General features: G+C 43.5%; 1 long non-coding RNA gene across 5 annotated transcripts; it reads right to left on the bottom strand.

Annotated features, from left to right (window-relative positions):
- Positions 1-1,628: 1,628 nt before the first annotated feature.
- LOC147580222 (uncharacterized) lies at positions 1,629-19,837 on the bottom strand. 5 transcript variants are annotated; one of them, XR_015252645.1, is made up of 7 exons: positions 16,661-19,698; positions 16,189-16,322; positions 13,599-13,700; positions 13,453-13,491; positions 6,154-6,568; positions 3,592-3,680; positions 1,629-1,930 (listed from the first exon to the last, which is right to left on the bottom strand). It is a non-coding gene; the product is annotated as an uncharacterized LOC147580222 (long non-coding RNA). The 5 variants fall into 5 exon arrangements; XR_015252642.1 differs by lacking the exon at positions 1,629-1,930 and having other exon boundaries at positions 3,293-3,680; positions 16,661-17,892; positions 18,967-19,837; XR_015252644.1 differs by lacking the exon at positions 3,592-3,680 and having other exon boundaries at positions 16,661-19,696.
- Between the last annotated feature and the right edge of the window lie 204 nt (positions 19,838-20,041).

The raw sequence follows: 20,041 nt of genomic DNA, 5'->3' as shown, positions 1-20,041 counted from the left end.
TGCGGGTGGCGGGTGGAGGCATGGGAGGGCTATGCTGTGCTGTACAGTTTGCAAGCACTTTAATGTTATTTCATGAGGATAGGTCAGTGGCTCCAGAGCCATTTTATAGTCATAGAAAATCGGATTTCAGGGTGGTTAAATAAATTTCCCAAGAGCACACATTTGTAAAAGAAAGGGTAGAGCCACACCAAAATCCAAAAATCTGGTGTTGGAAAGCTCCCATGCTACAAAATATCCTCTCTTGGTTCATCTTTGACACCTCAACTTCTACTTCTTTAGGAACTTGATGGATTTTTTTCTCCTATAGGACATCTGCATTTTAATTCCTTACGAAGCATTATGTCTCAGTGTGAATTAGCCAGTTGGCTCCTTCCCACCCAAAAGCAGCTTCCCAAAGAAGGACTTTTTTAGCAAGCAGGGAAGGAGAGGGCTGGAGAGGGCCAGGTCATGGTGTGCACTTATAGGCCACCCAAGAGCCCAGACTCTTGTGGTGGTGATGGCACAGTGGTAGGGGTGTGGAGAGAGCTCCAGAGAAGGCGGCCTAGGAGACCACTGGAAGAGAAAGCAGAAAAAGGGCAGAAGGTCAACTTCATTCTTTATACTGGGCCAGCTAAGGCCTGTCCAGAACCCTTGTGGTTCCAGCAGTCATTTGGTATAAAAGAAAATACTGAATTCCTTTGAGCCATTATTGAGGCTTGAAAGTTTGGAACCTCTGTGTTAGTAGCACTCTGGGAACAGTTCAGCCAGAAGTGGGATATGTTCCCTGCAGACCTATAATTCTAGGAACTGCATTGTTTCCTAACTGGATCACTAGTTCTGAACTCATGGTACTATAAAAGGGGCCCTTTTTAGCAGAAGAGAAACTCAGAGGTCCTACAATCAGCAACTGACACCCACAGGAGTAGGGACTTGCCCAAGGCCACACAGTACATTCACTTCATCCAAAGTTGTTGCAATCAAGTGCACTTGAAAAACCCTAATGGGAGAGGTTGGGGAGGGAAGGTGGAAAACATTTTGTCAAGCATTAGATCATGACAAGTTCTTCTCAGAAGATTCTCTATACTTCCAGAAGTTTAAAAATGTGATGACTGAAGGGGGGGGGGGCTAGTGTATATTTTTAAGCATTTTGGTAGTATTACTGACATTTGAGGATTTCCACTTGGCTTTTACTGTTTGGATGGTTAACAGCAGCAGCAACAAACTCTTATATAAAACTTATTTCTAAATGCCAAAAGCAGTTTCTCTAAATACAGTATACAAAAAGAGAGAGGCATTTGCATGAAGTAGCTATTAATTTCCCTTTGTGCTACCCAATCAGGTAAGGGCCACACAGTTAAGAGAAAGCCCCTGCTTGTTCCCTGCTCATTCAGCAGCAGATCAGGGAAGAGCACTGGGCTTGGCAATCAGGTCTCCTTCCTCTGAAGAGGTCAGAGCCCTCAAAACTCACTCATGAGTCCCCCACAGTGAGTCAGGAAGGTGCTCACAGGGCTCCACTCAGTCTACTTCACGTGCAGGAAGCAGACCCTTCACCTGCACATCCCAGCTCTGGCCTGTGGTGGCCAGAACAGAGCTACCTACTGGTCCACATTCCTGTCTCTCACACAAAAGGAGGAGTTTGCTCCCTGACAGTTGCTACTCTCAGGAATTTTATTCATCAGGTTTTTTTCTAAATAGCACTTCTCTCCATTTAGTTCATAGTGTATTGATGGGGTTCTCTCCCTTTGGCTCCTCCATGAGGGCCTAGGCCTCCCCCTTTCTAGGACAGAGTCCAGCCTGTCTGCATAATTCTTCATGGGCCTTGAGTCCCTGTTGTTGTCCATGTGCTCTGCCTACATCTGCTTAGTTCAGTAGACGTTCATTGAGGATTGACTCTGGAATGCGTCTGCAGCACATGGCAATGGAAACATCTGCTCTCTTGACATTGTGGAGCCTAGAGGCCAGGGAGGGAGACAGTTTTGGGGACAGGAAGGGATAGAGCTGAAAGAGTGGGATTGAGGAAAGAGGGGAGATGATGTAGATTCCATGTCTCCCCAAACTGAGGTATTTTTAGGGTTTGTTGGGGCCACAGAGAGCTTCAAGAATTTCTAGTGTTCCCAAGTGGAGCATCTAGGAATCTCCCTCTTTCCTTATTAGTCACCTGACACCTGAACACATACTATTTTATGTTCAACTGTTGCTTACTGTGTCTCTGAGTTTCTGCCTTGGCCAGATGACACGCCTTCTCAAGACAGTGCCAATTGAATCCCATATGCTTTCTCCGGGGCTGAGGTGGAAGCAGGTGCTCCACAGGTACTTGGCTAACACACTTGTGTTGGGGAAAGTCAAGCAGCTGGGGCTGGGAGTAGGGTTCATGGACAGTACAGGCCTCAGGGTCTTGGCTGCCTTCCCTTGGTCTCTCCCTTTTGTGTGGCTCTGGAGGACTAATTTGCTGCCATGCTTAAGGACAACACCTAAATGTGCTCTTTGTATGACATAGCCATGAGCAGGGATGGTGCCATGGAGTATGCCTTCTCCCAAAGAGGAAAGAGCATCAGACAGGGAGACCCAGGTGTGGACCTCAGGTCCACCATGCTTACTCACTTGACTCTCTACATCTGTAAAAGGGGAAAATGACATCTCCCAGTGTTGTGAAGATTAAAAGTCAATGTATGTGATAAAATGGCTAATGTATGAGTGTTGCTTCATGACCTGTAAGGGATTTCCCGTCCATGATCTCATTTGAACCTCATGGTAGAGCAAATATTGCTATCGTTTGTATTTTACAGATGAAAAGCCTGAGGTTCAGAGTGTGTAAATGACTTAGTAGAGATCACACAACTATTAAGAGGTAGAGCTGGGCCTGGAGCCCAGCTGGACTTTGGCCACCATCTGTTACTATGTTAAAGGACAGCTGGCATATGTACTATGTTATACAGGGTTTCAAGGTCCTTTCATGTCCACCAACTGCTTATGCTTCCTGGGGGGCCATATAATGTGTTGCCATATATGAAACATCTAGGGCATAATTTTAATGAGAATGTTGCAGTCAAGGAAGTATGATTACCACATTGGTAATCATGTGGATCCAACCACTTAACTGGCCATCACTTTTGGGTGACAATAACAGATCATAAGGATTGTATAAGAACCAATGATAAGAATGTCTACAAGGTGTAATGACAAGCTCTGGTGATAGTTTGCCCACACTACAATGCATGAGCATGTTTGTAAGAATTGTGCCACTGAATCTGACAAAATCTGCTTATATCTTCAGAAAACTTTGTTATGAACAAATTGAAATTACTCTTCCATATCTGATTTTAGATACTTTAAGTGGTGCATTTGAGAATAGGAACATTGATTATAGTATTTATAAGGAAATGGAAGAATGTTTTACTAATAACTATTAAAATCTGCTAGACTTAGGCTAAGCCTAATAAATCTAGTTAAAATAAGGGAAACACATTCTATCTTTGGCCTGATTAGGAAGAGGGTGTGGGGTGAGAGTCTTAGGCTGAGCTTGGCAAGGAAGAGTGTTTTGCCAACAGGAAGGGAGGTTATACAAGAATGGGGTGGACCGGTGATGACCCAGGGCAAAACCGGGCAAAGTACTTGGCCTCCTGTAGTTGGGCAGAGAATACAGAGGGGACAAGGATCCATCTGTCGCCTTCAGCTCTGCAGGCCACATCTTAGGGTGTTTCCTGTGAAAGTTCCAGAAAAAAACCAGTGTGGTCAGCTTAGGGGAATATGTGGTTTATGCTGGAACACTGGACATACCACATTACTGGAAAGATGCACACTGGATGACCAGCAAAATAAAACTCAACTTTCCAAATGTTGGCAATGATAGGAGATTCAGTTCTAATGACCAGTTGTCTATTGAATGGATGCCAGTACAAATCATAACAAATTCATTCTAACCATGACAGCCACAGGAAGGACACAAAGAATTCAGTGTCCCTTATTCCATGAAACAGCTCACTGGAATCTGTGAATTCTAGAACCCAGGATGGGAGGACTCTGGGATCCTTGTCACATGACCAACCAAGACAGAGAATCCTGGGAGGCCTGAGGCCACAAAGATCTTGGCATCTGTGGGTCCACCTCCCCAGGAAGTCCCTCACCCATGTGAGGGTCACATGTAGGGCATGGGTGATAAGATTCCTGGATAGGACTTTGACTCCCGATTGTAGGTGGGATGCGCAGAGCTGGGATCTGGCCCTGGTCAACCTATCAAACTCGGTAAGTCCTTGCTGTTTTGAGTAATAATAGGAGACTGTTGCATGCTTTGGCAGGGATTGAGAAGAAATTAGAATGTGGGGCTAAGAACACAGTTCTGGAGTTGAACAAATGTGGCTTTGTACTTCAACAGTGCCATCAACTGAGTGACTCTGGGTAGTAGTTTCATTTCTTAGAGCTTCAGTTTCTTCATCTTTGTTGTAAAATAGGAGTGGTATTATAATTTTCTTGGTAGACTACTGAAGGCAGTAACTTAGATAAATATATATAGAATATCCAGCCCTGTGCCTGACACATGGGTACTTACCACATAGCACAGCAGCACCCTGGCCACTGTAGCCTCCTCATGGGGTTGGCTAAGCAGGGATCCAAGGAAGAATCCTCTGACTTCAAGGTAGGTCTGGATCCTGGGGCACCTGTGTGGCTCAGTCGGTTAAGCATCCATCTCTTGACATGAACTCAGGTCATGATCTAATCGTGAGTTCAAGCCCCATACTGAGCTCTGCACTGACAGTGCGGAGCCTGCTTGGGATTCTCTATCTCTGCCTCTCTCTCTCTCTCAAAATAAATAAATAAACTTAAAAAAAAAAAGGTAGGTCTAGATCCTAAACCTCTAGCAACCCCTGAAGTTTCCTTCTAATGGTGTGGGGGTGTGAGAAGGGCACAGTCTAGTTCCCTGGCTGTGTCAAAGTGTAAAACCTCCGTTCCTACCATTTTTGCCCTAGACTTGCTCAAAGACACACAGAACTATGGTATGGCACTAGGCCAAGTGTCAGTAGAATTGCGATAGGCTCTGTGGCTTACTGGCTGGGTGACCTTGAACAAGTCCTGTAATCTGCCAAGGCTTGGGTTTCTTCATCCACAAATGGAAACAAGCTTATCTGCTCTGTTTTCCCATCAGAGGGTCAAGTGCAATGTCGTCAGCCTGGCATTCAAGATCCTTCCATCATATTCTCTGGCCTCATCTCATATAAATCCTCTTCATGTTGACACAGCCCTGCCAAGTCAAACCTTTCTTAGGATCTCCTTCACACCAGAATGAGCCTTCCTGCCCAACTCTTTGTGTATCTAAATCCTATCTACCTCTACATCCCCTGCAACATCTAGCACAGGGTTTTGCATAAAATGGATGATTATTTTATCAGTTAGGGTTAGGTGACAGGTTAGGGTTACATGTGACAGGAAAACTAAAATGACAGTAGCTTAAAGAAGACAGAAATTATTTATCTCTTATGGCAAAGAGGTCCAGCAGAAAATACCGAGGGCTGGGATGGTGGTTCCAGGTGTCAGGGACCCAACTCCTTCTGTCTTGTTGTTCCACTATTCTTAGCATATCACCTCATGGTCCACTATGGCTGTCAAATTCCAGACATCTTATTCTCATTCAGCCAACAGAAAGGAGAGGAAAAAGGCAAAGTGCATATTGTCCCCCTTTGGAGAAGCTTTACATAGATGCTACACATGACATTTCTGCTCATATCTTATCAGCTAGAACTTAGTCACATGATCATCTTAGCTGCAAGGGAAGCTGGGGAATATAGTTTTAAACTGGGCATATTGCCATGTCTGGTTTTTTTTTTTAGGTTTATTTATCTATTTTGGGAGAGAGTGCAAGCAGGGGAGGGGGCAGAGAGAGGGTGAGAGAATCCCAAGCAGGCTCCATGCCATCAGAGCAGAGTCCAAAGTGGGGCTCAAACCCACGAATCATGAGATCATGACTTGAGCCAAAATCAAGAGTCAGATGCTTAACAACTGAGCCACCCATGTGTCCCTGGGCATATTTCCATTTCTAATAAAATTGGTAGGGAAGTGGGGGGGGGGTGGATATTGATATACCCGTATTGTTGCCTCTGCCACAGTTATTAAAAAAATTAAAAATATGAAAACTCACTACCAACTTTAAAGCCCCTTATAACTTACCTCAAAAACACTTACCTCATTTGTAATGATATGGGTATCCTGATATTTAGATTGGAAACAGCCAAATTCTTCTTCACCTCTGGTGCGAATGTGGTGACATGTTTATTAATAGAAGGATAACTCAGAGCTGTGAATGAGGATAAATTATGAGTCCTTCTCTTTACTGCATTTTACCAATGAGGAAACCGAACTCCAGAGGCTAAGTGATTTGCCTATGGGCATGGAGTTGATGAAGGAGCCAGGACGAGAATTTGAGTTTCTAGATTCCATCAAGGCTTTTCACAGCTCCTCCCTGATGAGTGGCCCATTCAACTTCTGAAGGCCTTGAATTCTGTGGATCTCCCTGCTCATCCAGAACCCCTGGGAGCAGATCTCGGTCACTATGTTGTCAGCTGCATCCCTGCTAGCATGCAGTTCAAAAACCTTCAGTCTGGAAAAAGGGAAATACCAAGAAATAGAACATTCTATTTAAACAATGAGGGCTTTTTTCTAAAAGCAAATGATTACCTCCTTCTCTTTGCACCTAGAATACACAGGGCCCTGAATCAGGCACTGAAGGGAGATATAAAAAAGCATATAAAATGGTTATTGCCCTTGGTGTATAGATTCATTCTCCTTTCCATTCATTTATTGAAAAATGATTTGAGCATCTAGGAGAGGTACACACTGGGCCCCACACTGGGTATGCCAAAATAAACTGCAGATACAGTTTTTGTTCTGAAATTGCTTATAGCCTACTGGGAGACAGAGATCAGTAAACAGGCAACTATAAAATAGAATTAAAAATAAGAATGGGCAGAGGGTTGGCTCAGTCAGTGGAACGTACCACTTGATGTTGGGGTTGTAAGTTTGAGCCCCACATTGGGTGTAAAGATTACTTAATAAAATCTTTAAAATAAAAAGTATGGTGATGGGGAGGAGACAAGGTACTCTGAGTAGGTCACCTAGACTTGAGTGTGTGTTTGAGGGCTCAGGGGTCAAGGCTTACTGGATGAGATAATACTGACTGGAGACCTGAAGACTGAATATGTGTAGGCAAAGCAAGTGCTGTGTGAGAAGCATGGTAGGTGGGCAGGAAGAGGATTCCAGATAGAATGTCCAGGAGAGTGGGTGTGTCCAGGACTGTGAGGTGCTGAGAAGGACTTATCATGACCAGAACATGGCAGGCCTCAGTGATAATGGTGGAAGGCATTGGTAGGGAGAGCAGAATAAGAAATGTGACTGAAAAGGTGAGCAGGGACCAGTCAATGAAGGCCTTTGAAAGGTCTGTTGGAAAGTTCATATTTTATTTTGAGGCCAGAGGGATAAAGGGTTTGAGGCAGGTTTGTATTTTTTGTATTTGCAACAGTCCTCTGGCCTCAGGGTAGAGAATGAATTGGAAGGGTTGGTCCAGATGCAGGAGACTTAGGAGACTGTTGCAGTAATGGTGGCCTGAACCAGAGAATGACCTTGAAGGGTGAAGACAAGTTGATGGATTTAAGATAGTTTTGAGAGGTACAACCAACAGGTTTTGGTGACTAGCTGGAAGAAAGAAATGCGAAAGATGGGGGAAACAAACATTCATGAAGGAAAAATTAAAGTAACAGATGCTAACAAAGCCAAGAATAAGAGCTATCCAAAAGGAAAATGGGGATATGACTGTGTGTTTTGAGGAAGGGATAATTGTTGTGGGCTAGAAAGATTTTGGAGGGCTTTCTGGAAGAGTTGAGATTGGCATTGGGCCTTGTATATGGGTAGGATTTTGGTGAGTGGAGAGGACATTCCAGGCTGAACTATGATGTAAGATTATTGAGACAGAACAGTGTGTGATTTTTAGCAGATGGTTTGGTCATGGTTGTTTTTTTGTTGTTGTTTTTTGTTTGTTTGTTTGTTTGTTTGGTTAGGGGGAGAGATACAGAGACCTGGTTCTCTAGGGGGATGCAACTAAAACTTGAAGGGAAGGACTGAAGAGATGAATCCCATTACTCTCCCGGAGTGGTTTAGAGCTCTTTGTGTATCCCCAAAGCCATTTGTGTTGGAACCCCAAGAGGTCTGTGGACCACTAGATAGTCCATCATGACCAAACCCCCACAGATCCCAGTTTCCACCATAAGAAAAAAAAAGTCTTCCTTCCCCAAAGGGATTACTGTTATGTTTGTGAGTCTTCTGCAGTGACCTAGGTCCTCATGTTGAGAGCTACCATGCTAGGGTATTGTTTTCCTATCTCTAGGCCTCTCCAGAGCCCAGCCTGGCAGCTTGCATTGTAAGGCCTGTGAAACCACCAGGGAGACTGCTTTAACCCAAGGCTGTGGAAAATACAGCTGTGTAACTGGGTGTGTGGAGTAGCCCCTCTGGTCCTGGGGTGTGAACTCTTGCCAGGCACCATGCCCTGCCTGAGCACCCTGCACCACACCTCTGGTTACTGACCCTAGCCTACATGCTAATGGCATCTTGGTCCCACCTTCTCTGGCCCAAAACCCACTGGTGTCTTCTGCTTTGGCCCAGCCTCCAGGCTCTGACATTGGCTCTGGTCTAAGGACTGCTACAAATATTCCCAGGGAACCCTTTCTAGGGGCACTGGCCCTAGGTAAGGTGAATACTGATAACTTCTAATTGGCCAGTACTACCACTTAAGGACCCACAGTGTCCTAGTGCTGCACTGGCCTCTAGTACATCATTTCTCACAGTCACAACCCTCTTACAAAGCACATAGTATCCCAATTTTACCAAAGAAGAAATTGAAGGATATTAAGACTGTCCAAGCCCACCCAGTCTACCTGTCCTCTGTCCTAAATATCCTGTAGGTGAGTTGGGGAACTCCAGGAGATAACTGTGGCAGACATTACATTTTATCCTCACAAGGACCTTATCAAGAGAAGTACTATTCCCCTTTTATAAATGAGATGCAGAGAGGTTAAGTACTTATCCCAGGATCACATAGCTAGGAATTGGTAGAAGCAGGATCCAAGCCTAAGTCTGCCACCAAACCCTCCTCTCTCTACCTCTCCAGATACCTAAAACAGGTGAGGGTTCAACCTCTTTTCCTGAATCAAGGTTCCAATGTCCACGTAGGAAAGCACAGTGATTCAGAAAAGTAATTTCAGTAAGGTCATGTACCTTAGTCCCAACACACTCTTCTGTGATCCTTTTATAGATGGGAAAACAGAAGCCCAGAGATGTGCAAGGGCTTCACACCATGCTATCACTGTATTTTCTCAGTCCCTTCTGCCCATTCCATGGAACATTGACACAGCTCCTGGGATTTGAGCCCATTGCCCCAGCTTGGGTGGTACCTACCCCCCACCTCATCCTCCCCACCACCCAGTCTCCTGTTCAAAGGCCCAGACGACTCAGCTTTGATTCAGGTTGAATGAGTCATTAAGGGTAAAACAAAGAAAAGAAAGCCTATTTCCTTGCTAGATGAAATAAACCCACCCACCTTTTGACCTCTTTTTGTTCTGAAATGATGATGGTATGCAATGACTCAGAATTAGCATACTCAAAGAGACTTTTCTTGAAAATGAAGGGACAATGTGTGAATAAATGAGCTGAAATTGGCTCACGAAGGGAGGGAAGGATGACCTCCGGCACATCAATGCAGAGTGGAGGCTGAATGAATGTGCAATAATGGGAGGGAATGTGCAATTCTTCAGGGGGTAGGAGAGCAGAGAGGAAGCCCATGTGAGGGCCAAGCAGCAAGCCCTTCAAGTCCCCTTAATGGTAAAATCTGAAGAAGCAACCACCAATTCCCAAGCCTACTTGACTCAACGCCAAGCACATTCACAAGCATCTAGAAGAGGGGGAAGAAAGACATTTTCAAAAGAGCTGGTGTCTAATACCAGAGAGCCTTTCCATGCCAAGCAGCCTGGCTAGTGGCAATGAGGGACTGGGAGAGGGACAATGTGTATTGAAGCCAACTCTTAACACCGTGTTCCTCTCCAGAGGAATAAACTGAGAGGATCTAATGTACTACAGCCTGCCCTTAAAATGTGGAGTAACTGGCCTCTTGCCCAGTAGTTGCAGGTCATAGCTTGGCAATGCCCAGATCCTCTGGTTCTTGGTGGTGGGAAAAGAGGACAGAATTGGAAGCCAGAAGAGTTGGCACTTTCTCAAGCTTAGTACTAGATGGACTGGGGTTAAACTCTCAACCTCTCTCAGACTGTTTCCTCTGAGGAAACAGGAGGTGACTGCTACAACCTGCATCAGGAGTTGGTGGTTGGGAGGAGGAAATGTGATAATGCAGGAGAGAGAACTGCTCTGTCAACTGTAAGATGCTATTCAAGTGGTTGTTATTATTGTGTTTACAGACATAGATTTAACATATTCTGACAGACCTGACATCAAACTAGGAATCTGAGGCCATGGGTGCATTCCATTCCATTCCTTAGCCTCTGAAAAAACATGAGATTAGAAATGCATTTATTGGGAGTGAAAGTTTTCAGCAGAGCTTCCTTTCCTTTGCAATGAATTCCAGGCCTCCCATGATGCTCAAAGAACTCTGCAGGAAGCTGCTGGGGAAGGCTAAACTCCATTCTGGTTGCTATAAAACTTCATTTTGGGTTCTGTTCTGGGAGCTTCTCCATTTCAGTTACCTGCACCATTACAAAGGGTGGAAAGACTCTTGACAGGAAAGTGGTTTCTTGTTTCATAGCATTAGCTTTTCATAAATAATGTTATCAGTTTGAACAGAAAAAGGCCACAGAAGAGCTGATTATGGGGTAATTATTTTAGAACAGGAAGGAAATTAGAAACTCGTAGTAAAACCCTGAGATTTTCTAGATGAGGAACTGCAGCCCATGTAGGGTAATTGGTTTTCCCTGGGTCTCACACTTGAATCAGTGAGCTGGGATTAATCCCTAGGAGTCCAGCTCCTATTCATGTGACCCTTCCCTGACACCAAGGTGGAAAATTCAGATGTCTTCAGGGTCTAAGAAGGAGGGTATTGGTGGGTAAGGCCATAGGGAATGGTGGATGTTCAGTTCAGTTTTCTTTCAGTTTACCCTGTTTGGGGTTTGCTGAGCTGTTTGAATCTGTAAACATATCTTTCACCAAATTTGGGAGATCTTTAGCCATTATTTTTTTCAACTATTTTCTTCTATATCAATCTTTCTCTATTCCCTTAAGAACTACAATGACATGAATGTTAGACTGATATTCCACAGATCCCACAGGCTCTATTCACTATTTTTCAAACATTTTTCTCTGTGTTCTTCAGATTAGATAACTCCTATGGATCTCTCTTCCAGTCTACTGGCTCTTCCCTCTGTCATTTGCATCCTGCTATTGAGCCCATCCAGGGAATTTTTTAATTTCAGATATTGTGTATCTCAGTTATAAAATTTCCATTTCAAAAAAGTTTCTATTTCTCTACTGATAACTAATTTTTATTCATTTCAAGAGTTAAGGTAAACACTTTAACATCATAAAGAATGATTGTAACAAATTGCTTCAAAATCTTTTTTTTCTTGTAATTTCAACATTATCTTTCATCTTTTCCCTTGAGAATTGCTCACCTTTTCCTAGTTCTTATCACATTGAGTAATTTTGGATTGTATCTTAAGATATTTTATATGGGATGTTATATAACTCTGGGTCCCGTTAAAATCAGAGCAAGTTGATTTTTTGTTTTGGTTCATCATTCAAGCAAACCAGTTAAGTGAAGACTGCAAGTTCTGTCTCACCTTCTGTATGCAGAGGTTCTGCTGTCACCTCAGGTTCCAAAGCCTCTGCTGTGTGTCTGGGTATGTTCCACACATGTGTGGCTCGGAGGGAAAGTCCAGGACTTACGTCGGTTCATACATGGAATCCCTTCCTTCCTCTCTTTCCTCTTCCGGATTTCCCTCACATCCATCAGCTTAACAGGGTCACCTATCATCTTTCTGGCTAGAAAGATAGAGCTCTTTCTCAGAGTTATAGCCACTAATGACGTCACAAAGTTTTATTCTACTAGGCCTTTCCTCTGGATAAAGTGGCAAGAGAAAAGAGAAAAAAAACAAGGACTCCTCTCATACTCTTCATATAACAGAGGCCCTCTTCTACATTCTTCTGTCCTGAGATAACAAGATTTTCCTCTCGGGGATTTTAGGTGCCCAAGCTGCTGCCATGGTGATGACAGTGTGGTTTGGAAGCTGCATCTGGCCTTGAGACTGAACTGAGAGAGAAAATATATGAGGACAAGAACAAGAAGAATCTTTCCCACACACTCTGGCTTGCAAGGGCCCCTTTTCCAGGTCATTAGTCCAGAAAGATTGGCTGTTTCATATAGTTGTTGTGGTCTATGACCACTATGCAGTTTCATGAGTCACCTCACCCTCAGATCAAAGCCAGGAGAAAAATTCTACGAAACTCACTGTCACCATATTGGTCATGTAATGAGTTATTTCTTTCACCAATCCACCTACTTTTACTTATTTTTCAGAGTCCTCAATTAATTGCTGTGTGTGTGTGTGTGTGTGTGTGTGTGTGTGTGTGTGTGTGTATTTTGTTCACAGTGTTTAGTTGTAATCAGTTTTCCTCCTCCATTTGGTCAGACCTGAAAGTCTAGCAACACACCTGGAATCCATCTCTTTTGGTTGGTACTCCCCCCCACCCCCACCCCAGGGCTTACTGGCAGAGGGCCACTGATGGAAACTGTTATATTTAAGAATCTTATATTCCCTGGTCTGAAGGTGTCAGGTCCCAGGAGTCAATGGCTCCAAGTTTTCCACCTTGTTTGGGTTGATACTTGATATTGATGTTCACTCAACAAAGGTGTATGGAATGTCCCTATGTGCTATCTTTTGGGGCTACAAAAATGGTCCTCAACCTTAATGAGCTTGCAATTCAGTGAAATAATAGGAATTTGGATTAGAAATTTAGGATCCAAGCTCAAAATCTTTCTCAAGGTCTTTTGTATGCCCTCAGAACCACAACACATCATTAGAGAGCATTACAGCCTGATTCTGGGGCTTTCCCTTTCTAGAAGACATCTTTGATAGTCTTTTTCTTTTGAGGGGACACAGCAAACCACTTTTATAGAACAGTATATAAAGGGCTACTTTTAGTTTTGTGAACGCTACAAAAATGGCAAGATGACTCTGTATTATGGTCTTCTTGTCTACTAAACATAGTCCTAAGAGAATATAGTCTGGTTTGGGGCTCCAGAACTCAAAAGGGAAATGAAGACATTGGAGAGTATCCAGAGTAGCACTGGAAGTAGAAAAAGGATGAAATCTGATATTAAAAAAAAGAAAAGAGTGGGAGAAGCTGAGGCAATTTGCCAAGGAGTTAATTCTTCATAAGGAAGATTACTTCCCCAGCCCATCTCTACTGTCTCTTCTCTTTGAAAGCACTTACCTTCTCTTTCTACATCAAAGTAATGCCAGTGGGTTGAATCTGCGAAGGGAGATAAATATCAGGAGAAAGAATAGGGGTCAGCCATTTAGCTAGCACAAGTAGATGTTATGCATCAGCAAGAGTGTTCTGTGTATCAGTTATCTCACCATCCTCATGACAGTCCAGCAAGCCTTTGTGATTAGTTTTGTGATTCCTATATGGCAGACAGGGAGACAGACTCAAAGGGTGATGTGATTTTTCTCAGGGTCCTAAAAAGGGAAACATAGACTAGAACCTAGGTAGCTTGAGTTCAGGTTCTGTTTTCTTCACTCCATCAGCCTCTAAGACGTTGGGGTCTGAATGGTTTCCCTTCTCACACTACTAGAGCCACAGTGGTTTTCTATGTAACATGTGGGTCATTCTGAGAAGTTTGGGGAAAAGATACTACTACCAGTGGTGGGATCTGGAGGCTCCCAAGAGAGAAAGAAGTTCACTGGGAAGCCAGGCCCCAGGTCCTCCAGACCTGTATGTCCTTGGAGCATAATTCAAGCAAGTGCTTATCGTCCTCTCTCAAAAATAAAAAATTCAGAAACTCACCATGAGACAAAGGAAAGAAAGGTGAAGTAAGAGTGAGATCATTTTCCACGACCTCTTCTGACCAGGAAGGTGACTTGGGGATGGAGGAGGGAATGCTTTGTGGGGATTAGTAGCAGCAGAGTGGTGGAGTCATCCCTAATTCCCACTGGGCCTCAGTGCTGGCCTTGGCTGAGGAGAGCTGAGAGTGTTGAGCTGGTAGGGCTCTCTCCTTCCTAAGGGGTCAGTGAAGAGCAGCTTCTCTTCAATTTCTGGTAAGGTTGGTGGAACCTGCTTGTTGCATTCCAGAACACACAGGGCTTCTCCTTGTCAGTCTCCTTATGGCTCCTGTCTATCACCATCTCATCCCCTCTTTCTAATTTAATAGCAAGGAGAAAGGAAATGAACATTGATAGAGCCCTAAGTGTTCAGCATCATGCTAAACTTTACATTCATTAGTTTCTAGCAGAGGATTTGGTACACTGTAGGTGCTCAATAGATGTTGGTGCCCCCATCTCTTCCATCTCACTAGTCTCCAAATATGAGGCAGTGAGTGCCTGCTCAGTTTTATGACGGTTGAAGAATGGAGGCAAAAACAATGTCAAAATGGCAAGGGTGAAAATGAGACTAGCATTTGGGCTAATCACGCTGGCTTCTCGGGGTTCTCCTCTTTTAAGGATAACTGTTTCTGTGAGGAAAGTGAGGTGATCCAGAAACTGGCAGCCTAGCAGAGGACTGAACAAAAAGATATGTAGAAGCCTAGGAAACTTAGGGCTTGAGCAGCGCCCCTTGGCACCTGAAGAGCATCTTTAAAAGTTGGCTCTAACTTGTCCCAAAGCAAGCAGACTTTTACACCATTATAATACTCTGTTCCAGGTGTGACCCATTTTTAATCTCTGAAGTTCTCAATCAGTCATGAGCTAATTCTCTAAAAATGTCACTGTAAGTCCACATACAATTATATTTCTCTGCAAAGAGAAAGGAAGGTTGCCTGAGACCACTGGTCTCCACTAAACAAGCAGGGTCTTGGCCAAAATCTTTGAAAGTTTGTGACATCAATAAATTCCCTATTAAAGGATAATTCACATCCTTTAGATTTTTCTGTATATTATATTCTGAATGCCATCTTCTCCTCTCCTTTCCCCCTGCCCTGGCTGGGTCCTTATCACTTTTGCCATAAACTCCCAGTGTGCTCCCTGCCTCCAATCCAAACACAACTGACCATGGATCTTCATGAAACATTTGCTTTTGTTGGATCCAAAAAGACTTCAGTGGCTTTCGATTGCATATAGGAAAAGCCTAGATTCAGTAATATTTTCCAAACATCTCCCCTACTTCCTCTGACATGAATCCTACCTTCAGCCCAACTGAATTACTTATTGCTACACAAATATGCCTAGACTCTTCCAACTTTCCCAGCTTTTTCCTGCCCTATGCCAGCACATTCCTCCACCCTCCCACCCCCGCTTCTCAGTCCTCACCACCAATGGGAGATCACTCCTCCTTTAAAGATGGGCTGGTCACCTGAACACAAGACAGCTCCTCTGCAATTATACCTTTGATTATCTGGACTCCTTGTGCCACATATAATCATCCTGTATTGTTAATTGCCTTTATATGTCTATAATTTGCTTCCACCTGTGGATATGACAGCACTGTGCCATATTCTTCTCACAGAAGAGGCATTTGATATTCTATTACACACTTTACAAGAGCTATAAAGATGATTTTGTCATTAAAATGTTTTATTATTTTCAGTGAACATCTGGGGCATTGAGATGGTAGAAGAAAAGGAGATGGAAGGATTTCTTTTCTAAAGCTATTTGTCCTTCCTATGTACATTATATAACCTCTGATTATTTCCAGTGTTAAAGAAATAGTCCCTCTGGACCTTTTGTAATGATTCAAACACTGAAATGATTCACCAATTCACAAGGAACTGGTGTGACCCATTTTTTTAAAAAAGAATAAAACGAGAGAAAAACCAAATATTGGCTCATTTGAGGGGAAAAATAAACTGGCTGCCCTTCTATTTTTTAAATATTTTTAAAGAACTGAAAATGCACCACAAAATGCAAGAGTTTGCTTTTGTACTTTTGGAATCAAGTAGCGACATGAAAGTGAACAACTAAATTTCAGGGAAGAAATTTGCCAAGTCTCATGGGACAAAAATTAAGTATTTACCTTTGAATGAAACACATTTTTGATGTCTCATCGAGGTATAAACATCATCTCTGGATTCTCTACTTTCCACCCGTCTCTTGTCGGGCAGGGGAAGTCACAGAGCTGCAGCTGACATCACTCACCTGGGCATTCCTCTTGAGAAGGAAAGACTCAGGAGTTTAGTTTCTACCACGGGGACCCTTAGAAAGCAGGTAGGGCTTTTTTTTTTTTTTTTTTTTTTTTTTGCCTGACTTTATACTTTAGCATCTCTCACTGACTGATGACCTGACCAGAATGTTTGCTCCCCAGATTCTCATAGGACTCTAGAGCTTACCTCCTCCTCTGTCTTCAACATTTACTCCCTCTTTACCCACTGAACGAGTTTTCTCTTGCTACATAACAAATTACCACAAACGTGGTGGCTTAAAACAACATAAATTTATTATCCCATGTAGGTCTGGCATAGGTATGGGATAGCTGCTCAAGGTCTCACCAGGATGGAATCAAGGTGTTGGCCAGGGCTGGAATGTTACTTGAGGCTTAGAGTTCTCTTCCAAGCTCACTGCTTGTTTAATTCACTTGCAGCTCCTAGAGGCCACATGTTGTTCCCTGCCATGTGGTTCTCTCTACAGCATGGCAGATTGCTTCTTCAAGGCCAATAGGAAAGCCTCTCTTCTGCTTGGAATCACTCTGACTTCTGGGAAGGCCTGCACCCTTTTAAAGACTTCACCTGCTTATTTCAGGCCCAGGATAATCTCCCTTTTTAATTAACTCAAAGTCAACTGATTAGGGACCTTGATTATACCTACAAAACCCCTTTTACTATATAAAGTAACATAGTCACAGGTGTGAAATTAGATCTTCACAAATCCTTTTCACTCTCAGGGGGAGAGAATTCTGCAGGGGGTGGAGATTATCTTAGAATTCCACCCATTACATCTACCCCCTCAGGTTCTTGGTCCATTGGGTTCAGTCTTCCACTTAACAGTTTGCCAGAATAAGTCCCAGATAAATCACTTTGTCATTCCTGAGCCCTTCTCTTGATGTGGACTCCTGGCTCTCCTCTCTGGGTCTCTATCCCCAGATCCTCTGTCATTGCCCCCTCCCCAGTGTACCTGATGAATTAGTGCAAGTGTCTCCTCCTTTGTAACTCCCCCCCCCCCCGCCTTATTTATTCTCTGCTCTCCTGTGCCAAGCAAAATTAGCTCTCTGGGCTCCCTAACACCCTGTATGAGCCTTTGTGTCAGCAGTCATCTGTTTTACTATCACCTTAGCACAGCTGCCTCTCCTCTAGGCTCATGTCTCTTTAGGGAAAGGATCTGTCATGTCCATTTCTGTCATCTCAGAGCAAAGATGCAGTAAAAGGCACATGCTAGGGGTTCAATAAAAGTTGGATGAATGAAAGGAAAGCCCAACAGCAGTCCAGCAGAAAGTATGTAGGGACAAAGGGAATGTTGTCAACTGGCTCAGAGCATGGAGGTGTGAAGAGAGCAGTGGAGGGCAGTGAGTAATACCTGGTGCTTCATGCGTGAAGCTCATAGATAGTGTCCAGCTTTGGTTTTGAGACATCTTAACCATATGACTATGTTCTCCATTTATCCCTGCTAGCTAAGTTTTTCTTAGACATATGACATAGGACATGCCCTTATAGTTCTTTTCTCAGGAATTTTCCAAAACCACATTTTCCTGTAATGCACTGAAGAGTTGATACTCATGAGTGATGTCCTACATTGAAAGGAAGAGAAGCAGTCACTTGGGAGTAGTAAACTGTTTTCAATTACAATCCTAAAGCTCACTTTACAGAGTTTATACTCATGTATCTTTTTAAAAAATAAATTTTAAAAACCTGAATATTACGCTGAGAATCTTCTCCTAAAAGAGACTCAGAGGCATTGCCATGTCACTGAGAATGTCATGGCTTATAAGGATTCTCTTACAAGACTTTCTATGAGTGAGAACTCCAATCACCTTCAATGTACTTTTCTTTCTTCAAAAAAGACAAATTTAACTATGGAAGTAGTACTTGGAAAATGTAAATAAAATAAGGATTCCCCATAAACTCACCACCCCCTGAAAGCCACAAAAGCCACTGTTAACATGATTTAGTTTGGAAAAATGTAGGGAGAGAGTTTTACTCCTGGAAAGGACTACTGTCTCTCTTCTACAGTTCGCTGCAAACATCAGCCTAAGAGATGCTGGGTGGAGAAGAAGTACAAGTCATGTAAAGGTGACTTTATTTGGCAAAATTTATTTCCTGGCTAGCACCTAAAGGGAGATGAACAGAGAGAAAGGGATGGTTTCCACAACACCCCCAAGACAAGGAATGCACTATGCAAATCCAGCACCAGGGAGAGCGCCAAGTGGGAGCCTCAACTCAACATTTATAGAGCCATCAATGTCTCCCAACCCAGAAAAACAGCAAAAATGTTAATTTTTTTAAATCACTAAGTAAATACAATGTCAATACTTAACTTAAACAAAGTTGCCCTTATAGCACACTTAAGGTTTCTAATGACTTCTTCCTCCCCCATCTTATATTTTTTCTCCCTGGCCTTATATTTCTGGACTTTTCTGCTGCAATTGATGAGCTCAGAAGCACCAAAAACACTACCACCACTATCATCATCACCTCTCTCACCCCATCTTTTTCATTTGAACACCCCCTGCATCCTGCACTCTGCCCTTTCATTTGCACTTGCTGCTTTGCAGGATCCATGCACTCCCTGTGACCCTTGGCCCTATGTATTCACAGCCTGGGATCTTCAGGCTCCTAAGGGACATTTCTCGTTATTGACTTACCAACAAGTCGAAGTTGAATTCATCATCATGTCTCTCTTCAAATTGGCCTCTCTCTCCCCCTCTCACTGCTTCCTGCCATCTAACCAAATTCACTTGTTGGTTTCTTTTTAAAAATTTTTTAATGTTTATTTTCGAGAAAGAGAGAGGAGGAGGAGGAGGAGGAGAGAGAGAGACAGAGAGAGGGCACCAGCATAAGCGGGGGAGGGGCAGAGAGGGGGGGTGGACAGAGGATCTAAAGTGGGCTCTGTGCTGACAGCAACAAGCCCGATGTGGGGCTTGAACCTACAAACTGTGAGATCATGACCTGAGCAGAAGTCAGAGGCTTAACCAGCTGAGCCACCCAGGTGCCCCCACTTGTCAGTCTCTTAGGGAGGGCCCTCTCTTCAGTCATTGCCCATTCCCTATGCACTCAAGACTGCTGGTTTTCACCTCCTTATCTTTGCTCAGACTGTTTCCATCACCAAGAGGCAGAGGTTTCAAAATCTGCATTGACACTTCAGAAACTCTACCAAAATCCAACTATACTTGGTACCTCCAAGCACTCCATGTGTTTAGGGTGGGCTATGTGTCTACGTCATTTATGTTCTTATTAGTAATGACATCAATGATTACTACTTATGTAAGGGCTATTCTATGCCAGGACACACATCTTTTTTTAAAAAGGCATAGGTAGAAAGAGAACAAAAGTAGCTCAGAATACTAAGGGGCTATGATTGGAGGGGTGTCAAGAAATAGCCCCCCCTGGGGAATTTCTGGGCAAGAAATTCCTTCCTTGCCCAGTCTGTCATGCCTAAATCCTCTAACAGGAGTACAATAATAGGAGTACATGTCATTGAGGAGTTAAAATCTTCACCCTTACCTCCTTCAGCACTCTCCCAACCCCTTCCCATCCCACCCCTCTGTTCAGTGCAAAGACTTATGGGAGCAGCAACATTCTAAGCTGTTAACAGCTAAAGCCTTCATAGAGGATTCTGTCCCACAGTGACAGCTGGCTGAAGACAGTGAAAGAGAGAGGTCCTTCAGGAATGGGTTGGGAGTGAGAATGGAAGGGAAAAGGAAAGAATCAGCTTTATAA

The sequence above is a fragment of the Puma concolor genome, chromosome B3, assembly GCF_028749965.1.
Source record: "Puma concolor isolate L17-30 chromosome B3, mPumCon1.1.hap2, whole genome shotgun sequence".
Classification (NCBI taxonomy): Eukaryota; Metazoa; Chordata; class Mammalia; order Carnivora; family Felidae; genus Puma; species Puma concolor.
The sequence above is the reverse complement of the archived record's forward strand: the minus strand, read 5'-3'. Positions and strand labels throughout refer to the sequence as shown.